At 39.7% G+C, this 22,137-nt stretch overlaps 1 protein-coding gene and 1 long non-coding RNA gene across 2 annotated transcripts in view; one reads left to right on the forward strand and one right to left on the reverse strand.

The window, feature by feature from the left end:
• Positions 1–22,137, forward strand: part of LOC130202948 (exostosin-1) — a 213,912-nt gene that overhangs the window by 67,136 nt on the left and 124,639 nt on the right. The window lies entirely within an intron of this gene.
• LOC130202950 (uncharacterized) lies at positions 15,424–17,588 on the reverse strand. Its single transcript, XR_008833425.1, has 2 exons — positions 17,522–17,588; positions 15,424–15,894 (listed from the first exon to the last, which is right to left on the reverse strand). It is a non-coding gene; the product is annotated as an uncharacterized LOC130202950 (long non-coding RNA).

Consider the following 22,137-nt stretch of genomic DNA (forward strand, 5'->3'; position numbering starts at 1 on the left):
TGCCTTTCAAGCTGGAGTTGATCTGAAAACTGCCCCGTCATCACTAAGAGTTACATCCTGTCCATCACAGTGTGTTACACTATCACTAATGACACACTTACTCTTCTCTTTAAGTGTATCGACAACGAGGAATCATCTCATAATATCATCATGAGATTCATTCATAAAACTGACATATCTTTCTATTATGTCCGTCTTTTTACTAATAGTATAGGAGACCATCCAATACTACTCCTTCAATAAATACTCAGCAATTTATTGTCTTACTTATTAGGATTCTATGACAGATTAGTTTTTTTAATTAAATGTATATGTTTCTTTATTTTTACTTGTCTGGCATTAAATGTGTTGTTGTAGTACGCCGAATGTTTGAGTTTGACAACCTGATTGATAAAGTTACTAAATACACGACCATTCAAAAGTTTGGGGTCACTTAGAAATGTCTTTATTTTTCAAAGAAAAGCACTGTTTTTTCAATAAAGATGACATTAATCAGAAATACACACTATACATTGTTAATGTGGTAAATGACTATTCTAGGTGGAAACGTCTGGTTTCTAATGAAATATCTCCATAGGTGTATAGAGGCCCATTTCCATCAACTATCACTCCAGTGTTCTAATGGTACATTGTGTTTGCTAATCGCCTTAGAAGACTAATATCTGATTAGAAAACCCTTGTGCAATTATGTTAGCACAGCTGAAAACAGTTATGCTGGTGATATAAGCTATACAACTGGCCTTCCTTTGAGCTTGAAGTTTGAAGAACAAAATTAATACTTCAAATATTAATCATTATTTTCTATTCAATTTTCAATTCATTTGTTAAATAAAAGTGAGTTTTCATGGAAGACACGAAATTGTCTGGATGACCCCAAACTTTTGAACGGTAGTGAATATATTTGGAGATGTACTGTATGGTCTCGACTACACCAAACAGAGAACCGTCTAATACTTAAAAAAGTGATAGATACTGTATATGAGCCTATGTTTGAAATATGTTTAATGGATTGTGTAGGTCTGGATCGTGGTCATACTACTAACTACTCATTATTAATAATTTCTGTCATATTCATTAGATGTGTAATAACTCTGTAACGCTGTATATCTGTACACATGACATCTGCTTCTGTCCATCCTGGAGAGGGATCCTCCTCTGTTGCTCTCCTGAAGGTTTCTTCAATTTTTTGAAGGGGGAGTTTTTCCCTGATCCGATGTGAGGTCAAAGGTCAGGGATGTCGTATGCGTACAGATTGTATAGCCCTCTGAGGAAAATGTGCAGTGTGTGATATTGGGCTTTATAAAATATATTAAATTGAAATAGCCAACGTCTTCGTATGCGTGCTTCTGCAGCTATATTGTAAAGCTGAAGCGTAGCACAGAAACACGTCCCAAAAACAGAAAACACTTCCACGATACCAACCTAAATCCTCATCTCTGCCACTAACAGCAGCTCCAGCAGCTCATGGAGCTCCGGCATGGAGTTCTCCTGATTAAAGGCTGCTTTGTGTCACACGGCGTCTACACCTGCTCCAGGCGTCTGCCGTGCGTTCTCGCCATGGGTGTGTTTCTAATGGATGTCACAAACTACCGCAGTCAGAAAAAAAAACTAAATTGCTTCTCTAAAAATAGGGCGCTATCATGAACATCCCCGAGATCTTTGTCAAGATCTGACATTTTCCCCTTGGAAGAGACAAGATATCAAATCTCAGCTGCACTCAGAACCCCGCCCTGTAATGACAGCATCCTAAGTGACCTTCTTTAACGAGGTGGGATGGATAAGCAGCTTGAATGTCTCGGTGGTTCCGGGCGTTTGCTGCAACTTACTGACATTTTGGGATTTGTGGGTGGCGTTTGAGTCAGAACGCCACTCGCGGGTTGGGTGACGGGAGACGCTGCTACTGGATTCCATTACCTCCAGTCCAACTCTGATTTATGACAAGAATATTGACAAGTTGGCCACTACGAGTGCTTTTAACTTCACAGCCGGGTGGATTCTGGGTTTTTGAGGCTGAAATCAATGTATTAATGTTTAAACTGTAAGTAGAGTTTAAAACTATTTGATGAACATTTGTTAACGATTTTTTTGACGATTGTGATGGAGCGGAACATTTTACAGCGAAAGAAAGAAGTCAAAATTAGTGTTGAGTTGCTGGTTTACTGCAGCATCAATAGGTGAGTTTATGTTATTTATGAAGTAGGCGCAGCCCAGGCTTCAGTATTTGGATGTTGTAACCTGGTCTGACCCCACGGTGACACCAGTGACCACCTGGAGGTCCAGACCACTCAACCAGGGCTGTGTCTTCTCACACGAGCCACTTCACTGACACATCTTTTGGGTTTTTTTGCCCACAGAATATTAATAAAAAACACTGACACATTAGGAGTCACAATAAAAGTGATGACACATATCATAGCTCATAATACCAACAACTACAGTATAGAGCAGTATACTTAAATATGATAAAGGATAAAAGGAGAAACCAGAAGGAACACACCTACAACAATCAGTTGATTAATCAATTAGAAAAATAATTAGCAGCTTTGTGAATGGATTTATCCCCTTGAGTCATTTTGAGGAGATAGAAGAAGCCAATAGCCGTTTCCAGCTTCTCCAACATTCATATTTACTGGTTTCCTTCGTCTTCTATGATTTTAAACTGATTATCTTGTTGTTTTAGTCACCTTGGACTCTGAGCAACTGTGATGGACATTTTTGGCTTTTATCTGACATTTTATAGACTAAATGATTATTTGATAATGGAAATAACCATTAGTTGTAGCCCTAAAATTACCAATTGTGATAAAGTTTCCCACTTTCTCTCGACATGGGATTTATCATCATGGAATGTTCATAAAAAAAAGAATTACACTAAATAAATGGATACAATATATATTTGGAATAAGAAAAGAGCCGTAGAAATTGAAACAAAATGATACAGCACCTCTAAAGTTGCGGCCACACCAAAAACATTCCCATGTAAAGTCAACGGACAGATCAAGTGGTTGTGATTGATGCACATTTTTGCCGGGCGTCGCATTTAACGGCAATCGCCCCACGCCGAGTTGCGAAAGCCAATCAGTGTCGAGATGCTCCGCCGTTGGTGAATCTAACTGCTGCTGCTGCTCTCGTAGTGCTGGAAGCATAAGTTAGTCACGAGTAGTCTGTGAAAGTCACCGTGCTGTGTGAGCCTACGGGTGATGTCATACACCGAACACGAGGGCGTTAGATGTTGAGACATTCGTGGGATGTCCACGCACAAGTGTGAAGCAGAACTAGTGCTTATTTATTCCGTGGTGAATAGCGGAAATATTAACTGTTTCCACGGAGTAAAGCCATTGAGATAAGCCCCGCCCCCTCTAGGGCACGAATAAAGCGAGTCAAGCGAAAAACCACAAATAGTCCATCGAGTAAACTCACGCCAGGAAAGCGTTGCAGAAATATTCACAGCGCTTTACCCGCGTGAGTTTACTGGTGGTAGTTTGTTGGTGTGAACGCAGCATAAATCTCACTAAATCCCAGGTTGTGTTGTGCCTGCGATCACACGAACATCCATGCATGCACACACTCTCACTCACACACATTCTTTAAAAAACAAGCTTGTTTGGGAGTTGAAAAATGTCTTGGGCTGTGAACAACACAACACCGTTGAATAATTGAGAAGGTTGAGGTCGGGTGCTACTGGAGCTGTTTGGTAATTGGGCCTAATTGATGAAAAAATTGGCCCCTGCAATCAGTCATCTCTGACTGCATAATCTGATATAATATGCAGATGGAAAGGGTAGGCCTCTATTGAATTACACTTTCTATATGCTCCACCTACACACACACATACCGTCTTGGCATTTAAATATCAGTTTAAGGTTAATGTCTCTCCCTCCCAGATGGATCGAACGCCTTCCCGTCACCGCGGTTGGACGCGCGCCGCTCTTACCACATAATAATAGCAATGTTGCCGTTGAAGGACAGCAAGTACGTTTCTATTAAATATCATTGTTGACTCAGATTGCTGCCTCCCTCACCGGCCTCGGGAGGAAGCACTAGCCTGTGTGACCCTGCGCGGTATAAAAGGAGTTGGCTGTTCTCCGCGTGGGTTTTTCAGCCGCAGTTCAAACACTCGCAGGTTGGGTTCATAAGGTTTCTGCCCGTAGACGTGAGCGTGAGTGTTAATGGCCGTCTGTGTTCGGGTTAGGGTGAGGCCTGTGCGGGGCGTACCCGGCCTTTCCCCCCAGTGGCAGCAGAAAAACAAACGCAAGCTTTTCACTCGATTATTCAGGCTCAAAGGTGTGCTGCAGAATGTAAATGTTAAATTAAAGATTATTTGCCAACCCTAATTAAATCTCCTGCCACCCACCTGTGGGTCCCAACCCAGTGTTTGGGAATGACTGCTGCAAAGGCTAAGCAGTAACAGATGATGGATAGATGATATCATCAGTGTCACTTGTTTCCTGCTGACGCCGTGCAGCAGCTCTCGGGCCTCTTCTTGTTTCTGCCATGCAGCTGATGCAACAGTTGACCAATCAGAGCTTTGTTTGTGGGATGAAAAGTGGATGACATCATTTATAACGACAGCAAAGTGGTCACAAAAATGTCCCAAAAAGTGGATGGGATCAACACGGCAGCAACGAGCCGCTGTAAGTCCACTTGAATAAATCACAACTCAGAAATCAACATATTTCTTTGATCTTGTGAAATGAACTGCTTGAAGCAACCGCGATTGTTGCCGCTACGTTCAATAAAAATGACATCGGCGGGATGGATGTGTCACTAATGTGGGGAACGTGGGCTGACTTAATAGACAATTTTATGATTTTTGGTATCAGTCTGGACTTTGACAGATGTGTGTGTACGTTTGTATCCGCCTCTACACGGCAACAGATCATTTGACTTCTAATCATCCCGTCAGCTGTGATGCTGAACATGTTTTCACATACAGAAACAAAGAAAAAGTAGGTTGTTTATTTAATGGGAATTAAAGGAGCAGTGTGTAGGATTAAGGCAGAAATACGATATCACATCCATATATGCTTTCATTAGTGTTTCAAAAAGGAGCCCTTCATATCTCCTCTTCACAGAGTTCGCCATGTTTCTACAGTAGCCCAGAAGGGACAAACCAAGTACGGGCTTTATCGAGAGCCTTTTAATATCCTCACGTCCCCTGAAGGCCACCGTAGTTCTCCAACACTCTTGGAAAAGGAGAGGTGAGCCGAGAGGAGTTCATTCGGTTACAATCTGTAACCTCAACCGCGGAGGCTGGATTCAATGTGAGCTCCACTTTAGCCCCGCCCCCCTGGGATCCATTATCGTTGAAATCAAACGCCTGTTTCAGGACTTCTGTAGAAACATGGTGCAGCCTAAAGAGAGGCTTGGCAGTGAGTGTTTTCAGCCAGAAAAAATGTTACGTTTTTTCTCTCTACATCTGCACAATGTTTAGATACCAAGTGAAATAAATAAACGTGTGTGTCCGCAGTTTGCGTTTAATTAAAAGAGCCAAAGAAACAACACAACTGGGTAGTTTGTAGTTTTTGCAAAGAGCAGCATGTTTTGGGATTGTTTCAACTCTTTTATTACAAGATTTATTCCTCAGGGGGATGACCCATAAAATATGCTGTCTCTCATTTTAAAGGATGCTTTTATCATCCCGCAAATAATGACACTGACCAGGACAACCTTTTGTCTCTGCTGAAAGGAGCTTATTTAGTGCGTCTCAGCGATTGTTATTTAAAGGGCCGGATGACAAAGTAAAATGCTTTGTTTGGAATCGGGACAAACGGCGGACTAGATAAACACTGACTATGATTATTTAGAGGAGTTTGACCTAATTCATATTTACTGGATTATTCAATGGACAGATTCCCTCTTTTTCTAGATAAACATGTGTTCCTGCATTCTATGCAGCTGTGTGCATCCTCAGGTATTAACACTGCATATTTAAAAAAGATAACATGTGTATGGTGGGGACAGTATATCGGAGATGTCACTGCTGTTTGATATGTCTTTAATCATAAAAAAGTATTTTGTTGTTTCTCAAAAGAACAATAACACTGAGGAGAACATCCCAGTGTCGGTCCGGGTGATTCGGTCCTGATTTGCTCCCTGATGGCTTTTTAATCCTTCAGGTACGAGCAAACTATGTGAGAGTATTTGGGATGATATGCTGTCACATTGCGGGGACCTGTGCACACACAGGCATCTTTAAATCAAGTGATGAGGGAGTGATGGAATGGACCAGAGCAGCTTGTGCTCACACAATTTCTAGCCGTCACACGAAGCAATTCATTTTTATTTTTTTTCAACTCTAGACTGACCTTGTCTTCAGATTTTAGAACGGATGAATAGAAGCTACGCAGCTTACAGTGAGCGGTGAATGGAAGAGTAGAGAAGCAAGGATACTTTTTCTTCTGACTAAACTTCATATCTTATTTGAATGAGGAAAAAAAAAGAAATACCCATTTTTGGCAGGTCCTGTTTGAAAACTCCACATTGTGTTTGGTGCTTGAACACTGAGCGAAGTCAGTTCCACGATCATTGGCACAAACATAAATCCCTTTTCCTGAGGTCCACAACCCTCACAGACTTTCACCGTCGGAGTGACTGCTATCACGGCACATCCAGCCGACTTCTCCTCCAACTTCCACAGACTTTAATCATTCGTAGGCGCTGGTGGAAAAGGTATTTGATTATTGTTTAAAGACAGTCGGCTTTCATCAGATTAGTGTTAAGCTCGGTGTAGGTGGATGCGGCGATGGAGGGAGGATATTTGGGTTCACGGTATTCTTTTGGGACATCATTTGCATACATTGATGTATATAAAGTCGCCGGATAAGGAGCAACGTTTTATGCAGAGAAACACTTTGAGAAACAGAAAAGAAGAAAAAAAATGTTACACCCACGTTAGTCCGTCACTGGCTGTGGCCTAAATGAAAGAACACCAGTTCATCCGGACGTAGAGCTGTAAAATAACCGACTCTGCTCTGACGACATTACTTTCTTTTACACGCTTCGGGCACATCGGACATCGACATCCACTCGGTTGGAACATTCGCGCCAGTCTATCGATTATGGATCGATAATGCGAACCAGCGGTCTGAAGTTCTTACGTGTTATCTCCTAATTCTTCTCAGTTTGTGCAAATTGGTCTCTTCCTGCTCATTTAAAAAAAATGCAATATCAGTGTGCATTCATGCAGGACGTTTCATCCCACCACGGCAGAGCTGCTCGGCGGCCAGCAGTTTGAAGCCGGTTGTACTGGGAAGCTTCCAGATACGATACAACGTGTCTGCAGACATCTTATTCTCCCTTGTTGCTTGAAGGTAAGACAGATTTTTTGGGATATTTTTCCAATGTTGGGCTCCACATAGTCACACAAACACACAAACACACAGCGGTTGTAGAATTGAGTGGCAGCGCACATTTAATTTTACCTGCCAACTCATGCAAAGAGGGTTTTTGGTTTTTGGTTTCAGCAAAAGTTTCTCCTGTTTCATCCAAAACTTAAATTCATTCTTTAAAACCAAGATGCCTAAATCTATTCAAAATGTGAATGCTTACTTAATCCAACGTGTTTTTACTTGTCTAAATGAATTGTTAGCTAATGTCACATAATCCCTTTGGGAACAAAAAAAGTATTCACATGTATTGCATTAATTGTAATGCTACACAGTTTTATATTACTATGTTTAAAGGGTTGACAAACCAGAAGGACCATTATTTTTATTTTTATTATTTACATCTACAATATGACACATTTTTGTTACATTTTTTCACCACGTTTCCCATTTCAACGTGAGAAATATGACACGTGAAATACGAACCCTACTCTGTGGTAGCCGAATGGGGTCGACCATTAACCCCTTGAGGCAAGCGTAACTCTGGTTTACGTCCATTAGATGAAACCCACGGCTTTATGCAGCATAGCACACAACAGAGGGGTCGTGATATGTACTCAGGCAGGAAAAACTAATGGAAAACACTCTTATGTTTGCAATGAATCTTTTATTGATTCAAGAAATAAAATGTCAGGTACGAAATCTTCTTTAAAAAAAACAAACATACTGTATGTAGTTGGGTACATTCGAGGGGAAACTTTTGCATTCGGTGCATGGCATGTGGATCCACATGTAAAGGGCACATTCCCCGATCCGCAGTAATGACTAAAAAAGCTGCAGCTGCTGTCTTTTTATAATAGAAGTGGTGAAGGTTGCACGTCACCTCAGGTTAGCCGGGCTTCATTTTCCCATTTCCTTTGTCCTTCCGACCTCCCGGGCTCTCTATTTCTGTCACTCACATGTCTTTCAGGTCACTATTACTTGGTCACTCCCATGGCCGTTCTTCCTCATCCACACGGTCCGCTAATGCCTGGCTCGTAGCGCGGCGTCCGATATATTCAGCCGAGCAGATTCATCTCAGAGTCCTGCTGCCGTTCCAGTTTATTGGAGAATATTTGTTGCATTATCCCAGCTGCCTTGTTTATTTCTCTCTTGTCATTGACAGTGTGCCTTCTCAGATTATGAGCTGATTGATGGCACTGTCCCCTCCAGCATGCGCGTCCACACCGCTGGAACCAAAGTGTCCCCGCATCGCGAGAGGACATTATGGTCAGATACATAGAATTTATGTCTCGCATGATGGATCAGAACTATTTTCTTTACGCAAGTATCCCTTTACAACGTCCTCAGACGAGCAGCACAACAGACTTTGAAAAGTTATTAATAGGATTTGAAATGTTCAATAAAGACTGTATGTTCAGATTTTTTTGATGTGATGGATGAGCATCGATGGGAGTGTGAAGACGTCCGCCTGCTTTCATAATGTGTGATTTTATGAGAAATAAGTTTAGTTTCATTTGGGAGGGGGTTTCAGTGGAAGCAGTCCTTTTGTTGAGTGACTTTTAAAAGACTTTCTTTATGATTTTCTTTTGAATGCATCTCAAAGCTGCTCTGAACCATCAGCATTTAGCCACGTTTCAACGTGTCCACTGGAGGAAACTTAAAAACAAAGGCAGTGCCAGAAAGTGATAAAACTGCACATTAGAAAACTCTGGCACAGTGTCAACAGACTGTTGAATTGATTATTTGTTTGACAAAATAAAAGAAAAGCAACAATTTTGATAATTGTCATTCAAGGCAAAATAATTGTCTGTTCCTCATTTCTGATCTTTTGATTTCAAACTGCTGACAGCATCTCCGACCAAACAATTAAGCAATCAAGCGAGAATATTAATTGCAGATTAACCAATAACAGAAACAATCTTTAGTTTCCCTCCTAAAACAAATGCAAGTGAATGTCTCGAGTGTTTATGAAGAGAAAAGGTGGAACATTGGGGAACATAATGATAACTTCTCTTCTTACACCACATGTTCAAACTCCTTCATATTTCACTTGTATCATGAATAACATGTAAGTTAGAGTAAAAAATGCAGTTAGTTAGTTAATTAAAAAAAATGAAAAGAGAAAAATACGTAGAAACTAAAATGAATTAAAAAACTGAATTAATGCTAAAAACGATGTGTGTGGCTTTTAAAGGCCACAAGCTCTGAGAATACAAAAGAAGACCTTGAGGAAAGTTTGGTGGTCAGCTTAAGTAACTAATACATCACGTTGTTGGGTCAGCAGAGCCGACCGGAGCAGCTCTCTTCTGAATGAGCGGCTCTGTTGATCGATGGTCCTACCAAACAGATTCATAAAGCTAATATTGTTCAACTATATAGCTGAAGAATCAGGCCCCTGATTTGCATGTTGCTCTAAAGGGTAACACCTTACACCAGAGGATATCGGTCAAGATATTGTGAGACTTTAAACGACAGGTGGAACTGATCCCGCTGTGGATGGCCAGAGTGACGGAGGAACCCAGGTGACCTAGAGAGAAAAGGTCTGCGTGGGTGGATGGGTCAATAAACACAGGACTTCACTCAGTAGAAGTTAACCTACTTTAAGTTACGTTAAATTATGTAGCGTTCAGGGACATAGGTAATATGTTTAAATTGTTATGTTACAAACTTAACTTACGTAACAATCCACTTGACCTAAACCTCACCAAGTTGTTTTCTGTGTTTAAAGTGACGGGCGAAAGCTGACACGCGCAAAACTGATGCCTGAGGGGTACAAAGTGCGTCGTGGTTTGAAGCGTGGGGATACTTATCAAACTTCAGGGTTTTGGAGACTTCACACTGGGCTGAAGGAAATTGTGATCGGCATGAAATGATGAATTGAGGCATTATTTTTTGTCTAAACTGTTGATGGGGAGATGTTAGTGACATAAACATTATGAAGAGTTAAATAAATAAATTGTTGCACATTTTACTGGGAATAAAAAAATGACACTTTGGGATCCTAAATCCCAAGAGATTCAAACTGGCAACCCAACAGCCTTTATCTACCAGAACCTGATATCTTCATTTTGAGTTTGCAGCATATCATTTTTGGCCCCCCATAACATAGTTATTCTATACAAAATATTCCACGACATCATATAGAAGTAGTATTTCTTTTTCAATAGAAAAACAACAAAAAAGTTAAAAGAATACATTGACTATTACTATTACTACGATAAGTCCCCATAGTTGGTCGTCTTGCTGAATTCCCATAAAGACGTGTGAGACAAAGAAATGTAAATGTTCTGCCAAACACAGGAGAGATGCACCTTCCTCCCCAGCTGAAGCAGAACTTTCTTCTTCTTGAAAATGTAATATAACTGCGAGAAGACTGCTAAAATCACAGAACAATACTTTTTTCCCCACAATGTTTAATGTTTAAATTCCTGTTTTGATCGACATGCTGGGATTCTGGAGCGTCTTGGTTGGTGTGCAAAAATGGATGTCTGTTCTTTCCAGGTTTTATTAAAAAGGGAATACAAAGACAAATGGAGGAAAAACAACCTATTTGTTTTTAGCACTGATGGTAACAATCTAAAGCAATAGAAGCTGCAGCTCCACCCACACTGTTTGCATTCATGACTGCTCTTTGGAAAGTCTCCTTCTGGAAATGCACAGCAACGCTCATTTACTATTAAGACGGAGACATGATAATAGAAATAATTTGTGATCTTATGTCTGCTGAAGTTTTAGAAAAAAATATTTAAATATGCTTCCTTTTGTGGTGTCTCCTTATGTGTCAGCGGAGTTTCTATTCATCTCTGTGTGAGTTGTGACAGATTTAGCATATTAAGATCTGCTTGTAGCAAGGTGTTCTGATTTGTATGAGGCAATTCCCTTTCTCTTTTCATTTTTTTGTCTTTTGCTCTGTCTGTGAGACTGTCTGTTTGATGGATTGTCTCTATTCTCTCCTTTAGTTCCCGTCTACTCCAGACTGCCCACTTCTGAAAATAATTGAAAATACCTATTCCAGCTCGTGCACACACGCTGCTTTTTCAACTCTTTTAAGGAGTTCCACATTCACTCGCATTTTCTTCAATACATCCTAGTTTTTAGATCCCTTTTGTGCATTTTTGTGCGTCTTTTGATGTTATACACCGGGCTGCATTCACTCACCTCAATACAACAATGGCATTGATTTTGAAAACCAGTGGCTGAAAAAAACACACGTTGACCCTTGATGGGGAATATTTCAAACTGGTACAAACACATTCTTAACCAACATTGCATTTTCACATGTAGCGTTATAAAGCCTGGAATGTGCCATATTTGCACTTGGATCTTGTTTTTTTGCCCGTTGTCATCGTTATTGTTTTGCAACCAGAAGTGACATAAGAGGGTGGAGCTAAGCAAAAGTCAAGTAGAACCAAATTGAAAGCGCACTGGGAAATGGTTAAGAGTTTGAAAACAACTTCTCAGATCTCTGTTTGCAACCAGAGGAGTCGCCCCCTAGTGGCCTTTAAAAAAATCCTTTTTTTCTGTGAGGTTTCCCTGATCCGTTGTGAGGTCCCGGGACAGATTTTTAAGCCCTCTGAAGCAAATTTAAAATGTGTGGTTTTGAGCTGTACAAAAACTGAACTGAACCTTCCGCATTGGGTTCACGTTTCAGAACTTGCTACCAGATATGAAGTGAAATCCTTTCTCTTGAGTTTGTGCTTCTCTTCTTTGAGGGCCTCGTTATTTGTGATTGTATGTTGTGAATATTGGATAATGGTTGAAAGTCGAATGAACGATGCAGCTAAAAAAACTAAAGAAAACACTCGGAATCACCATGCGAACAAAGACTGAGAGTGAAACATTAAGACTGAGATAAAGCCAACAAACCGACAGAAGACGAGGGAAAGACTAGCACAATATATAGGGGGAAAACACAGCTGTAAGGCATGAGACAATCAGGGAGACAGGAGTGGCTGAGGGCAGGTGAAGGGAATTAACCAATCAAGGAGACATAGTCAAGGCTGAGGGCAGGTGAAGGGACTTAACCAATCAAGGAGACAGAGGAGTGGCTGAGGGCAGGTGAAGGGAAATAACCAATCAAGACAGAGGAGAAACAGAACACAGGAGACACGAGACAGAGAAGAAACAGGAGAAATGGAACAGGGTATTACACAGATTTGAAAGTGTCAGTTTCCATATTTTACATGCATACAGTTTCTTAAAAAAGAAAATCCAAAGTATCCAAGCCAACATAGATCCAGACAACAAAGGTACTTTAAAGTAAAACTACCATCAAATATGCCAACTTTGACTTGGTTTTGCATGAGACATAAATAACTATCTCCTGGGTGAAAGTCCTGTGTTTGTCTGACCATTAAACTACCTCTATACGAGAATGTCCTACCACGTCGTTGCTCTGATGGGTTTACATTGGATTTAGTTGAAAGCCTGGTGCCCCCCATTCACACTGGAGGCAACCTCGGTGCGTCAGTATCACATTTATTTAATGAGTTGGGACGGAAAAGAGTTGATTGAAAAAGTTGGCGATGATTCTACAAATTGGATAGAAATGTTGCATCCATAAGAACCCGTATCACTGAGAACCTCGACTTGGAACACAATACAGGTGGCAAAAGTATTGGAACAGATATCTTATCATATTTTTCCCTTCCTCCATGAATCATTCTTGTTGTTTCATCTTTTATCCATCACCTGTCAATTCCATCAGTATTTATCTTTTTCTGTTCAGAATCTTTTTTTTTTATTCCCCATTTTTTTTTGCTGCTTTTGATACCTTCCAAAAATGGCTGAGTTATTGGATCTCAGAAACTGTTGTCGACCGCCGGGTTTCTCTGTCACTTCTGAGCAACGTGCAAACATAACAGGTCTGCAAACATACAGCTATGACATGCACTTGTTCTGTAATTGTCAGTCTGAGTTGAAAACTGAGAGGCAGCTGAAAGGACACATTGAAGATGCAGAACATATACACTGTATATACAGAAAATATATATGCATGTCAAAATCCATTTAATAAAATAATAAATGCTTCGTTAAAAGCGTTTTTCGGGTTAACACACCTTTTCTTTTTCTTGCAGACATCTATAGATACAAATCGATTATTACCGTTTGTAATATGAAATAGTCCTGAAAAGTTGCATATGGTACTGATTAAGATAGAGCATGTTAAATAATGAGCTTAGAGGTGTCAGTAGGTTCTTTCTTCTCATTTTCTCTCTGCACTGTAATCAATATTCTCAGTAACTCTTGCCAAGAAAGCAAATATCTTTTTTCCCCAAAAGGGACGTTTGTCACTATAACCTGCATATCCATTGACTCCAATGGGAACATGTTTGCTTATATATTAACGTCGCAAAAGGCAACACAAAAAGGCCCATCCTCCTGAAGCGCGATGGCCTCCACCCGAACAGAGGGGGATCCCAGACACTGTCTGAGAACGTGGCCTCTGCATTGAGGAAATGACATGGCGGCACAGTAGGGAATGTTACTAATGTTGCTCCACTACCACCCTCGACTCTTCTTGCTGCCTCCACTACCCAAAACTGTTCCACCTTCTTTTATTACCACCATTATTTCCTACTGCAGCACACTCAGGATCACATCCCGCTGCTGCTAACCATAATAATTTGATTAGACTTCCTCTGCAACATCCCTCAAGATCTCCAATTAATAGCATTCTGGCAAATGTTGGTCTTTTGAATATCAGATCCCGAAATAATAAGTCTGTTTTATGCCACGATTTTACTACTTCTAACAAACTGGACTTTTTTTTGTGATGATAGAGACGTGGCTATCTGAGGGAGATTGTATAGTTCTCTTATAGACACATCTTCATCAACCCTGGCTGTCAGGCAGGGTAGGGGAAGGGAGGGGGGGGGAGGGGTGCTATTATATACAGAAAACATTTAAAATGTTCTCCCATTTTACATGGTAAATATACATCTAAAGACCCAGTCATAATTATAATAATCTACAGACCTCCAAAGCCACAAGTTTGCTGAACTTTCAGTCGATTTCATGTCACAGTATGACAAAGTTCTTATTTTAGGGGATTTTAACAAACATGTCTGCTGTCCGTCTCAGACTCTTGTCAAAGATTTGATGGTTACTTTGGAATATTTTAATATCACTGAGGCTATACACCAACCGAGACATTCAAAGGGCCACATTCTCGACCTCGTCCTGTACAATCGTCTCAGCCCCGAACATTTTAAAATTAAGTATACACTGTAAAAAAAAATCTGTGAAATATACGGTAAATTACTGGCAGCTGTGGTTGCCAGAGCTTCACCGTAAAAAATAAAGTGAGAACGTATAAGACATTACGGTATACGTTTTTGAAACTGTAAAATTCACAGTTGAGAACTGCTTTTGTTTACGGTAAATTACTATAAAAAAAACAAATCACCGTAAAAAAAAATCTGTGAAATATACGGTAAATTACTGGCAGCTGTGGTTGCCAGAACTTCACCGTAAAAAATAAAGTGAGAACGTATAAGACATTACGGTCTACGTTTTTGAAACCGTAAAATTCACAGTTGAGAACTGCTTTTGTTTATGGTAAATTACTATTAAAAAAGCAAATCACCGTAAAAAAAAAATCTGTGAAATATACGGTAAATTACTGGCAGCTGTGGTTGCCAGAACTTCACCGTAAAAAATAAAGTGAGAACGTATAAGACATTACGGTATACGTTTTCGAAACCGTAAAATTCACAGTTGAGAACTGCTTTTTGTTTACGGTAAATTACTATTAAAAAAACGGATATATCATAAATCCGTTTACGGTTATTTGCTTTAGAAAAAACAGCTATGTTATAAACGTGTTTACAGTAAATTCTTGTAAAAACAGCAGTTATACTGTAAAGCTAATTCAGTCTCTCAGTGAAAAACACAGAACAACTGTATAATATATTACGGTACTTTATTGAAAAGTTCAACTTAACGGTGAATTACCGGCAGCTATGGTTGCCAGAAATTCACCGTAAAAAGTAAAGTGACAACGTATAATACATTACGGTATGTTTTGAAAAAACAGCAGTTACACTGTAAACCTAATTACAGTCTCTCAGAGATAAACACAGTACAACTGTATGAGTTACGGTATTTTATTACCAAGTTCAAAGTAAATGGCCAGCAGTTGCCCAAATTCCGTTGCAAAAAATATGGTACAACGTATTACAATTGGTTGGCATAGATTTTACAGTCAACATTCACTTATTGTAAATTACAATGGAAATATCAAATAACGCCTATTGTAAATCAAGATACAGACCATCGTTGATAAACCTTAAGAAACTAACATTCTATGTGAGAAACAGGTTGCACTGATCCAATAACTTAACCGTATACTCACAAGGCATTGTTGAGATCTTGAAGAAACAGCATGTGGACATGAAGGTATATCATGAATAAACATGAAAAGATTAGCCACTTGATCATAACGAGTCATAGGGTCTCACACGGACACACAGTTCAGGAAACGGAGCTGTTCAGGAAGTTCTGCTTGAGGACTCGCATGTTGACCATCTTCACTGTGGATTGGGAGGATCCTCTCTGCAGCCTCAAAACAGAAACAAAGGCAAAGTTAGATGGATGCAGTCCTCGAGCAGAGAAACATTAACTGCCTTCTGGTGTTAAACTGAGCTTCAATGACCTAGAACAGCCATTCCCAAAGTGTGGGCCAGTGAAGGTACTGCAGGTGGGCCACGAGAGGTCATTTACAATAAATAAATAAAATGTTTTTAATTTTCAATTTTGAAAAGTTTGAAATTAATATTAAAATATTTATGATTTAAATTACGTGTTATTCTTTTATCTGACCTATTTTTGATCCGTGACGTGTCTTGTATCTCGTCAATAGCGGGAAATCTTAGTTTATGTTTTGATCAACGCCGCGCCCCATAGCGCACTACTGGCGCCAGCGTAGGGCACCGAGTCCTGAGGGGGCTCCACAAAATAGGCAACTAAAAAAATCATCATAGTTATAATAATTATAATGCCGATATTACTTCAGTCAAGAAATATTAGGCGCCTTTTTGGCATGTATATCACAAAACAGGCAGAACAAGAGAGATGTTTAATCGCTCAGCACCCCCGTTAACACTTCTCGGGTCGCATCGCTCTGCCGTGATGCACGCCGACACATCCGCGCGCATAGGTGCGCACTCTACCCCCGTCGACAACGCTCGCCGTGGGGGCCGCAGAAGATTTTCAGATTTCAAATTGGGCCGCGGCATTCTTGAGTTTGGGAACCGCTGACCTAGAAGAAACCAGCACTCTGAACACTTTTATAGTTAATCAAAATTAATAAGAGTCAGGTTGAATGTTAAAAAAGGACACATTTTAGTACAAAGGCATCAACATGTGTTTAATTTCTGTCATCTTGCAGCCTACACAGATGCCTCGACTGTTTCACGTGATGATAGTCTTGATTGCCTGAGTCCAGATCCTGGAATTTTTTTTAAATACTCAGTGTACAAAAGATATTATATCTGCCTCCGCCATAGTTAGATTTTTGTTGATAAGGAGACTCAGTCCAATGCCCTCCTGCATTTACCATTAAATGAGCATAAGAGTACGGACCACTTGTGTGCAAAGAGTCAAGACACAGTTGCACATCTATTTAGGGTTGATTTTTGGGAAAGATAGATGTCTTAGAAATGAAATGCAGTGTTTCCCCACCATTATATTAGGGGGGTGCACTGACACGTGCGCGCACACAGGTGAGCACTGAGCAGAGCACACTCACACCAGTAGACAGAGAGCATCGAAAAATATGTTGCATGAAAAGCAGACAGCTATATCTGCATTTCCACAATAAGCTATTAAGTTTTAACTAAATATTAGGTTTTTTTCCTCACAAATATAACTTTATTTTCATTGTTCTAGTGATTGCAATTTTTTAAGGTCTGATGGAGCAATCTGGTTTACTTGAAAGTGATTGCTATTTTCTTTATTCTAGTATTTATAAAAGCACAGATGGAGTCACAAAATGATGTGATTTACAAAAGATGTTTGAGAACCACTACTTTAAGTGGTTGTGTCGTCGTAAGGAGACACAACCAAGGAGATAAAGAACGAGGAGATAAAGAATGAGCGGAGGACAAAAAAACAAAGCATCAACTTTGACTTTGTAAATTTAAATGAAATGAATAAATTCACACTCAAAAACAAAAACAATGCCTTACCTGGTTAAGCCTGTATATCGTTACAAAGGTTTGATTCCTCGTGGGCTCTTTGCTGCAGATCATTCCCTCTCAATCCAGTGGTTCGTCTCTCTCTCTCTCTCTACATCTGTTGTCCAATAAAACACAAATGACAAAAAAATATATTTAAAAGTAAAAATAAAAAAGATAAACCTGCTTGCTTTTGGCATTTAAATGGATTAAAATCTTACCGTTTTCCTGCGTGTCATGAAAACCAGCACCTCAAGTTTGAATGCAATGTCTGAAAGGTGGCAAGGGCAAATTCATTAAATGTTACAAGATAAGAGTACATTGTCTTAATTACCTGTTCAAACTGCTCTTCTACTAATTTAAATATTTACATATATGTGCAATTTACTTACCTTAAAAGGAGATTCTTCTTAGAAATGCCACAAAACAACAAAAGCACTGAAACAAAGGCTTGAATTTTCCTTAGGGACAGCTTTATTAAATCAAATGCATGGCTAGTCAACAAGCTCTGCAAAGTCCCTCCTAGTAGCTTACCTACCTTGCTTATCTGAAAAGTTTGTTCTGGCAAGATATAACAAGTTTGTTTTTCTTGGTTTCAACTTTTGTGCCCTTCTCTGGATTGATCAGGAAGAAACACCTTTGTGAACACAATAATTCATAATCAAACACTATATACAGTGATTAGCTCTGAATGAGGAAATTAAAAAAAATATATATATATATATTACTTTACCTCTGAAGGAACTCAAGTTCACTGAAAGTTGCTTCTTGTTTTTCTTGGTTTCAACTTTTGTGCCCTTCTCTGGATTGATCAGGAAGAAACACCTTTGTGAACACAATAATTCATAATCAAACACTATATACAGTGATTAGCTCTAAATGAGGAAATAAATTTAAAAATATATATATATTACTTTACCTCTGAAGGAACTCAAGTGTGGAGCCCAGAACCACAGGATAGTGGATATTGAAGCAGTAATAGCTTCCAAACATCAAACAGATGGCAGAAACAAAGTTTGGGATTTGGTCATTCACAACCTTGCCGTCTACACTTAGCATGAACTGCCTTGAGGCATAGCAGGAGGTTCCTACAAAGATACAGGTAGAAAATATTTAACAGTAAACCAGCCATTACCATTCCAAAATCGATCATAAAAAGTGGTTCTTCCTCATCCAGTGGTATTTTCTCCTCCATACAAGTGTAACAGATCCTCCAAGTTTGGGACTGTTCTGCTCCAAAATTGATGAGGTGGATCTTGACTAGCCAACAACACCATTCTGGGCTGGTAAAAGGCTTTGAAAAATAAATAACAATAACCGAATGAACAAATGTGTATTCTTCTAAACTTTTTTCAGCTCAAGATTGCTGGTCCATTTCATTTATTTTGGAGCAGAAGAGTCAGTGTAAAGCTTCAGGAAAGAAGCTGACAGGTATAACTTAAAGGATCTATTACACTCTTATGTAGAAGACGATACCACTGGATGGGGAAGAAACACAATCGCACTTCATAACAAGACTATGTATGTCATGCAATATTTCCTTATATTAGAGGTTTCTTCAGTAAAACTGAATCTCAACTTACCACATACAATGATGCATGGTGTGACAGGCAAGCTTTCCACTACTACTTCGTCTGCCAGACATGATTCTTCGACATAGTGGAAGAGGTTCTCCTCCTTTTCATCAAAATAGGAGAGAAGAAGGTGCACCATGTCTTTCACGTCTTCTGAGCAGCCCTCCAACTGTCCTCTAAGAATTTTCAGCTTTGTGACAGCCTGCAAAACACGTTTGTACAAAGGTCTGTTTTCAACCAGCTTCAAAGCACTTAAACAAACAACGTGGTTCATTTCTATGAAGTTTGCAATGAAGCACATAACCCTCTGTGTTTTAACCGACCAGCTGCCACAGAAATTACAATTAAACATTTTCTTAGCCAACCTTTGGTAAACTAACGTTAGCTAGCTAATGTTCAATGCAGAAACCCATAACCTACATTACATCAACGTTTTTGCAAAGGCGACGCAAAATTGTAGAAAACAAAGCCTCAAATTAAAATATAGCTGAGATAATGATGTAGGCATGTTACTTACTTCAAGAAGAAATGTAGCTTGGAGTCAGGCCGTTGTTCCAGCTATGCAGAGCGCGTAGAAATGGCGCTAAAATGACTTGAAAAGTTCAATCTCCAAACGTCATGTAGGCTACGTCGTGTTTTCTTCTTTTTTTTAACAGTCACTTATCTCTCTATTTTTCTCTCTCCCTCTCCTCTTTCTATGTGTTTCTCTCTATCTCTCCACCTGTCTCCCCTTTCCCCCGTTCTCTCCTGAGATCTGCACCTGCAAGCATGGGTGGGGGATGGGGTGAGATGCATTTAGGCTCTGCAAAAAAGTTCGTCAAAACAAGGAGAACTTAAGCAAGGGGTACAAGGTTACTCTCCACTGCTTTGAATGGGCAGACTAAATGGCAACTAGAACTTATTATTTTGTTTTGTTTGTTGGTTAATCTTAGTTCATGTTGAATGTTGAAACAGTGATGAAACGTCTTTCAAAAATCAAAGTGTTGCACTGTAACACGTTTCTCTAGTTTTCACAGTTATATTACTGTGTATACAAGTACGTAACATCAGCAAAAAAGTTAAAAAATATTTCAACTGCTTCAGATTCATCAGAAAGTATCTGCCATTCAGTACAGCCCAGCTTTACATGCATGCCATGATATTCTCACACCTATCATACTGCATCACCTGGTCACAAGCCTCACAAACAACTATACAACCCATCAAAATTATGGACAAAAAACAATGAGGTGGCACCATTGTCAGATCTTGCAAAAACATTATGTTCAACTTTGAAAGCTTTTTAAGCGATACAAGATTAAAGCTTATTTTTGAAAGGCCAACATGGTCATGCTCCTTCCCTTCTTAAATAATTTGTTACAAGACACCAGCACACCAGCAGAGTGAACACACGGGCCTCAGGAAACGGGAACTGTCGTATTTCTATGTGCAAGACCTCATTTGGACAACAGTCTTCTCTGTTCAAGGAGAAAAACTATGGAACTGTCTACAGAATTGAAAATGCAGTTTTTATAGCAATATCTGCCATAGAGCCCATATGGCCGCCACAGTTTTCAACACAGTGCATCACAGTTACAATTCTAATGCAATGGTGATGTCCATATCAAATAAAGTCAAGTCAATCACAATACAGTCATTTCTTTCACCAGTATAAACATGAATCAGATTGAATTATCTTGCATTATTTCCAATAGAATTGTTAGTATATCCTATGACGCAGACACAGACCATATGTTCATATATCAATGGACACTTGCTTCTCTCAGAGTTGAACTTCCGAAAAGAGAAAACTTCAGGATGTATTTCCTCTTTTTAACTATGCATATCATCGCTTCTTTTCCTCCTATAAAATAGCATTGTGTGTTAAGTGTATCTCCGCAAAGTTTTACTTTGATTAAGTGAAGTTAAATATTTTTAGTAATTCGTTTAGTGCACATTTCGTGAACCGTAGGTTTTGGTCCGCTGAGAGCCAAAATGCCCTAACTTTCTTCCTGGACTTTGGAAGCCTGTGGTTCCACAACAGAGGGGCTCTGCTCAAGCAGATGCACCAATACATACCAAGCAAGTATTGTTTAATCCATAAGTAAGTCACATTTCAGTTTTTTCACACTGGAATGTGGTTGATATCTTGCTGAGGCTTTGTCTGACAGTGGTTTTGGCGAAATTGGCGGATTCCGTAGGTTGTAAGCTTTCCAAAAAGTGCGCCAATCATGTGTAGCATCAAGCTAGGGTTATAAAAAATAATATTTACATAACTTGGGGAACTCTCAAGTCATTTTCGAGTCCTCTCGAGTCTTATTTATGGTTTATGTTAATATTTATGTTTGAATTGTATTATAAACATGTAAAATGGACGTATATGCTCTTGTAAGGCCAGGCTGTGCAGTTAGTATCTGTAGTGCATCTGTAGCTCTGGTATCGGTTCATGGGAGTACGAGGACTTGGGAGAGTGAGCAAGATGAATTCTGGGGCCCAGAAGCAGTCGTCTTCTCAAGGAAAGTTACTGTTAGCTGTATACATGACTTTCAGAGAGAAGTAGGGAGACACTTTTCTGCACTAGTAAGCGAGCGTTAGTGTTACTAATATTATCTTATCTGACGCTGTCGCCATGTATGTGTGTGTTGGTGCGCTAGCTCCCTTTAGATACGTTTTGTCAATCTTTTCTTTCTTGCTAGCTAACGCGTGTCTAACGTTACAAACGTGTGGCTAACGTTACTAACGTGTATCTAGCTTTACTAACGTGTGACTAACGTTGTCATTGTAAAAAAAGAGGAGACATTGGTATGTTCAGAAATGCCTTGAAAGCAGTTATTTTTTACAAAACAATGTTTCCAAAATAAAAAATACTCAGTAGAAAAGGCATCTCAGCCAAGACAGCCCAACAATGTCCAGTGCCTTCAGCATCTCAGGGTGGATCTCATCCACCCCAGGCGCCTTGCCACCTCTGCCAGGGATATGGCCTCCTTGAGGCCAACCGAAAGTCCTTCTTCATGCCCTCCTCGAACTCCTTCCATCCCTTTGTTTTAGCATCTGCGACCACCACAGCTGTAGCCC

This window comes from Pseudoliparis swirei, chromosome 12 (genome assembly GCF_029220125.1).
Source record: "Pseudoliparis swirei isolate HS2019 ecotype Mariana Trench chromosome 12, NWPU_hadal_v1, whole genome shotgun sequence".
Taxonomy (NCBI): Eukaryota; Metazoa; Chordata; class Actinopteri; order Perciformes; family Liparidae; genus Pseudoliparis; species Pseudoliparis swirei.